General features: G+C 41.2%; 1 pseudogene across 1 annotated transcript in view; it reads right to left on the bottom strand.

Moving 5' to 3' along the window:
- LOC146976651 (lipoamide acyltransferase component of branched-chain alpha-keto acid dehydrogenase complex, mitochondrial-like) overlaps window positions 1–949 on the bottom strand; it is an 11,142-nt pseudogene extending 10,193 nt beyond the window's left edge. Inside the window, exon 1 of the transcript XR_015037412.1 lies at window positions 772–949. The product of XR_015037412.1 is annotated as a lipoamide acyltransferase component of branched-chain alpha-keto acid dehydrogenase complex, mitochondrial-like (transcript). The remainder of the gene's footprint in view (window positions 1–771) is intronic.
- Between the last annotated feature and the right edge of the window lie 4,434 nt (window positions 950–5,383).

Consider the following 5,383-nt stretch of genomic DNA (forward strand, 5'->3'; position numbering starts at 1 on the left):
GTGCAGCCAAGGGATACGTGTGAATGTGGTGACATAGGGACGAGGACGGGGGCTGCTAACTCCATCGGCTGACAGGAAGTTAGCCAAAACCACCGGATCGCTTACTTCTGCTTTAATCAGCTGCTTAAGACCAACACATAAAACCACCATTTTGAATTGGGTTCCACTAGCATTCAATCTATGAATGCAGATGAGGCCGGCTCTATGCAGGGGCAACACCAATGTTCTACCCCCTCAAATCAAAATTTCAGAAGTTGAGAAAGTGGTGCAAATCATAGTGAAGAGAATCTGGACAGAACCAGGGGCCAAAGGCAGAGACACCCCCACATTTAAAATCCCTGCTCCACCCGGCTGTCAACAACTAAAACATTCCTGTCTGATGTTTCCACATGTTGAACAATCTTGTTCTGGAGACACAGCTGATTTTAAACATTTGTGTTTATTAACATGTTGAACACAGATACATCACATGTTTAAGATGTTTGATTTCATCAGACTGCTGCAGTCAGGATCAGTGCTGATTAATGAAAATGTTCATAATAAATTAAAACCAGAAGCTGAATCTGTTAACATGAAACTCTCCAGTTGTGAACAGAATATAATGGTTATTTAACATTAAATATCACTGAATGGAACAGATACTTGACACAACTCCCACTATAGCTCCCACTGCAACTCCTATTGGACCTGCAACTGCGCCTCCAGCAACAGCTGCTGCCACACCAACAAGAAATGCATTCCTTCCCTCTGCTCTTCTTCTTGCTTCTTTACGATCCATAGCTGGATTTCTTCCCAGTAGACGTTTCTGTTCTTCTCTGATGGCTCTCTCAGCTTCTTGGAACATCTCATTGGTGTAGCAGCTTCCTCCATTTCTCTGAACCAGCATGTTGATCTTCTTCCGCAGTTCAGTGACTTGGTCATGATTCTTCTTGTCTCTGATCATGATCATGATCTTTACTGGTGTCAAACAGACCTGGAGTATCAACAACAGCCACTGTTTGACCATCAACAGCTCCTGTTGCCTTCTGACACTCTGGCGTCACTGAGGATGCAGACAACTTAGATTCAAAGACTCGTCCTCCTAAGATGGTGTTTCCACAGGCGCTCTTTCCAACTCCTGTTTTCCCGACAAGTACAATCCTGAGTTCTGTGGGAGGATATTAAAACTCGTTATTGACCATTGTTGTTAACAGAGTGTAAACTAAAATTACAGCAGTGTGTCACCAGAGAGAAACAACAACTGTCTTTAGAGTCCTGAAGGTCTAACTGAAGGTCTAAACAGCCATTAAATACTGGGTCCAGAAAACAAACTCACTTCATCACAGTCACATGAACTCATTTTTACCACAGGCCCTGAAGGTTGCTGTGACGCTAACAGGTGGCGCTAATATGGAACAAGGAACAGGATGCAGTTTGGGTTTAATGGAAGGTCTAAACAAGGTTCATCATATCTAACATAGTAGCAACTCTCAAGTGTTAATCTTCTGCTTTATGAGTGGCTCAACTTTAGAATAGAAAAGTATATTTTTCTAAATGAAGTCACTGTAAATGAAATAACAAATATAATCCTACAAATAACTTTGAATAGTAAAAAACCTTACCAGCCATGTTTGTCTTTTCCAGGTGGAGGATGTGTTGAGTCTCTGCTGTTGAAGAGCAGTGAATACATTCAGTTCACTTTCCTCTCTGTTTTATAATGCTGCCCCCGCCCCCCACTACTCTAAGAAACATGTCAATTTTCCATTGATAAAGAATTTAGTCAGAGGGCGGAGACGCTGCCCTGTGATTGAAGACACCGTCAGCTTTGATGGAATCAACAGTGTCTCTGTCCACTATTGGCTGTGTCCTCAAACACATCAGACTCAGGATGAAACAAGTTACAGAGTGCCCCACACATGTTTTGTATCGTATTGATAACAGTTACTGTACAGTATTCTATCTTTCTAACAAGTCCTTTCTATTCCAATGCAGGATAACTGGTTACTGCTCTCTCTAACTTGCAGCAGGTAGAGAAAAGTAAAAACAAACAAACAAAAAAACAAAACAAAAAAACACAGCTGCCACCTATTGGCCATTCCGTAAAGTGTCAACCGCTGAAAAGAACAGACAGATAAAACAGGACTCAACCTGGGCTACTTGTGCCTGTTACAGTTTTTCTGAATTGCTAAAGCACTAATTCCTGTTGTGTGAATCAGTTTCTCAGTTGTCTAAACTCATTCCCCTAATCGAACATCCTTTTGACAAAACTGTAACCATAAACCCTTTTGGCCTCCAAAATTAATGAAAAAAAAAAAAGATTTCACAATTCTGTGGATTTAGCATTTACTCTGCATTCATCAAACATGATACTGTGAAAAAAAGTAATTTTCATCATCATCCTGAAATTGATCAATGCAGAAGGTCTACAGCCTAATGCGATGTAAAGAGTAAGTATGACTACACAACTGACGGAGTCATTGATCTTCACCTGGTCTTTGGGCTGGGTCAGGCCACTTAATCAACATCACATGCTACATTTGTCCCATTTACACTTCATATAGGGTAACGGCATCATTTTGATAGACCATCTCAACTACAATGTTTTCCTGCTGGGGTGTAAAGAGAAGTGTCCTCCCACCCCAGTATGGCAGTCTGGCAATTCTACAAAAAGTGAATGTGCAAAATATTTGTAATGTAGACCTAATTTCTGGAATATATACAGTAACTTTCATTGATAAAACAGTACAGTAAAGTACATTCTACCTGTTGTCTGAAATCTCCAGATTACTGCAGCATGGACGCAGAGAATCCACTGATGTTTAGTTGGACTCTTTGTCCTTCCTCCCTCATTGTCATGTACAAAGACATGGTTTATGACAGTAGTCTGAATGTCATCAGAAATGATCACTCCTTGTCTTTTTGCGGGGGGCAACTGCCATTCCGACATCCCACCAGTCTGACATAGGCCTCTAATTGTCCAAATGGCAACACTTAATTTTCTATCAAATGTCCCATCATTCTGACAATTTTTGCCTCCTATGGTCGGAATGACGGTATTTTTTTTCTTTTTTAAACTTCCTGCATTTCCGACAATTCCTTTAATAGCGTTTTTTTCCCCAAAAGATTTTGCACTGGTTGGGCTTAGGCAATGAAGAAAGGAGTTGGTTAAGTTTAGTAAAAAGACCAGGTAGAGGCTAGACAGGCAGACTAGTCCCTGTCTGCGCTCTGCTGTTTAATTACGCACAACCATGTGGGTATTCCTATATCAGCATGTCTTAAAGAAGGGAGTCACCTGTTGAGTAACCAACGTTTCCTTATATTGAAAGCCTTGTCGGAATAGCGGTATGTCGGAATGGTGGTACGTCTAAATGGTGGGATGTCAGAATGACAGCATCTAACCCTTTTTGCATTCTACAGTGGTTTATATTGGATTTCACATCATGAGAAACAAGTGTGATCAATTTTGAGTCATTGTGTTTGACGGATGACAAATGTGTTTTATTTGTTTTTAAGTTTTGCCACTTGTATTTACCATTATGCATCACAAGTGCATCACAGTGACTGTTTTATTGCATGAGAATTGTGTTTAGAGTTTTGCAAAAGCAATGACTGAGATCTGCAAATAATGTTTTAAGATAGTTTCTGGTTTTGTCAAAAGGATGTTCGATTTGGGGAATGAGTTTAGACAACTAACCCACTAAACTCGCTTCGCAGCACAGCCCTCTGCTTCCCTCATTGTCGTCCCATGATCAAGGACATGGTGATGATCTTCCTCGACACCTTCCTCCTGAGTCTGATGTGTTTGAGGACACAGCCAATAGTGGACAGAGACACTGTTGATTCCATCAAAGCTGACAGTGTCTTCAATCACAGGGCAGCGTCTCCGCCCTCTGACTATATTCTTTATCAATGGAAACTTGACATGTTTCTGAGAGTGGTGGGGTGCGTGTGTTGGGGGGCGGGGGCAGCATTATAAAACAGAGAGGAAAGTGAACTGAATGTATTCACTGCTCTTCAACAGCAGAGACTCAACACATCCTCCACCTGGAAAAGACAAACATGGCTGGTAAGGTTTTTTACTATTCAAAGTTATTTGTAGGATTATGATTTGTTTAATTTACAGTGACTTCATTTAGAAAAATATAATTTTCTATTCTAAAGTTGAGCCACTCATTAAGCAGAAGATTAGCACATGAGAGTTGGTACTATGTTAGATGTGATGTTAGAATGAGCAGCACATGGGCTCCTCTATGGAGCTATTGTTGTTACTTTATTAGCTCAGGGCAAAAGAGAGGTTACACACAAATCTTTTTTACAGATCGCCGCGAGCGTTTGCGGATCTGCCTCAGCAGATGTTGCAGAAATGACGTGTAAAAAGACAACCAATCAGAGCTCCTGCCTGACTTGGAACTGATGACAGACATTTACAGATCTATTATAGATCTGTTTACACCTTCACAGATTTCACTGTCTGTTAACAACAATGGTCAGTAATGAGTTTTAATATTCTCCCACAGATCTCAGGATTGTACTCGTTGGGAAAACTGGCGTTGGAAAGAGCACAGCAGGAAACACCATCTTAGGAAGACGAGTCTTTGAATCAACATTGTTGTGTCAGAAGGAAACAGGAGCTGTTGATGGTCAAACAGTGACTGTTGTTGATACTCCAGGTCTGTTTGACACCAGTAAAGAAATGAACCAGGTCAAGAGAGAGATCGCTAGATCCGTCTCATTTGCTGCTCCTGGTCCTCATGTGTTCCTCATCGTGATGCAACCAGGCAGATTCACTGAAGAAGAAAAAGAAACAGTGAAGATCCTTCAGGAGATGTTTGGAGAAGAAGCAAGAAAGTACAGCATGGTCCTGTTCACCCATGGAGACGATCTAGAAGCAGAAGATGTTACCATAGAGACACTGATTTATGGGATTCAACCTCTCAGTGACCTCATCACTCAGTATGATGGAGGATACCACGTGTTCAACAACAGAGACACGAAGAATCATGACCAAGTCACTGAGCTGCTGAAGAAGATCAACATGCTGGTTCAGAGAAATGGAGGAAGCTGCTACACCAATGAGATGTTCCAAGAAGCTGAGAGAGCCATCAGAGAAGAACAGGAACGTCTACTGAGAGAAAATCCAGCTATGGATCCTGAAGAATCAAAAGGAGCAGCTCTCAGAAGTGTGGGAGGTCCAGGAGGAGCTGTATCTGAGTCGGGTAGGCAAGCCTGTGTCATTCTGTGATGTTTAATATTGATGATTGATTAGCTGCAGCTCATAAAGAGGGAATCATTATTTCCATCTCTGTGTGATCTTAATGTGCAGTTCATCACTGTAGTTTCCTTTTAACTTTGACTTCTAACAATTACAAAATAAAATCATTAAGATCAGACCATTGTTTATCCA

This window comes from Trachurus japonicus, chromosome 13 (genome assembly GCF_045865225.1).
Source record: "Trachurus japonicus isolate A0001 chromosome 13, Traja_1.0".
Lineage (NCBI taxonomy): Eukaryota > Metazoa > Chordata > Actinopteri > Carangiformes > Carangidae > Trachurus > Trachurus japonicus.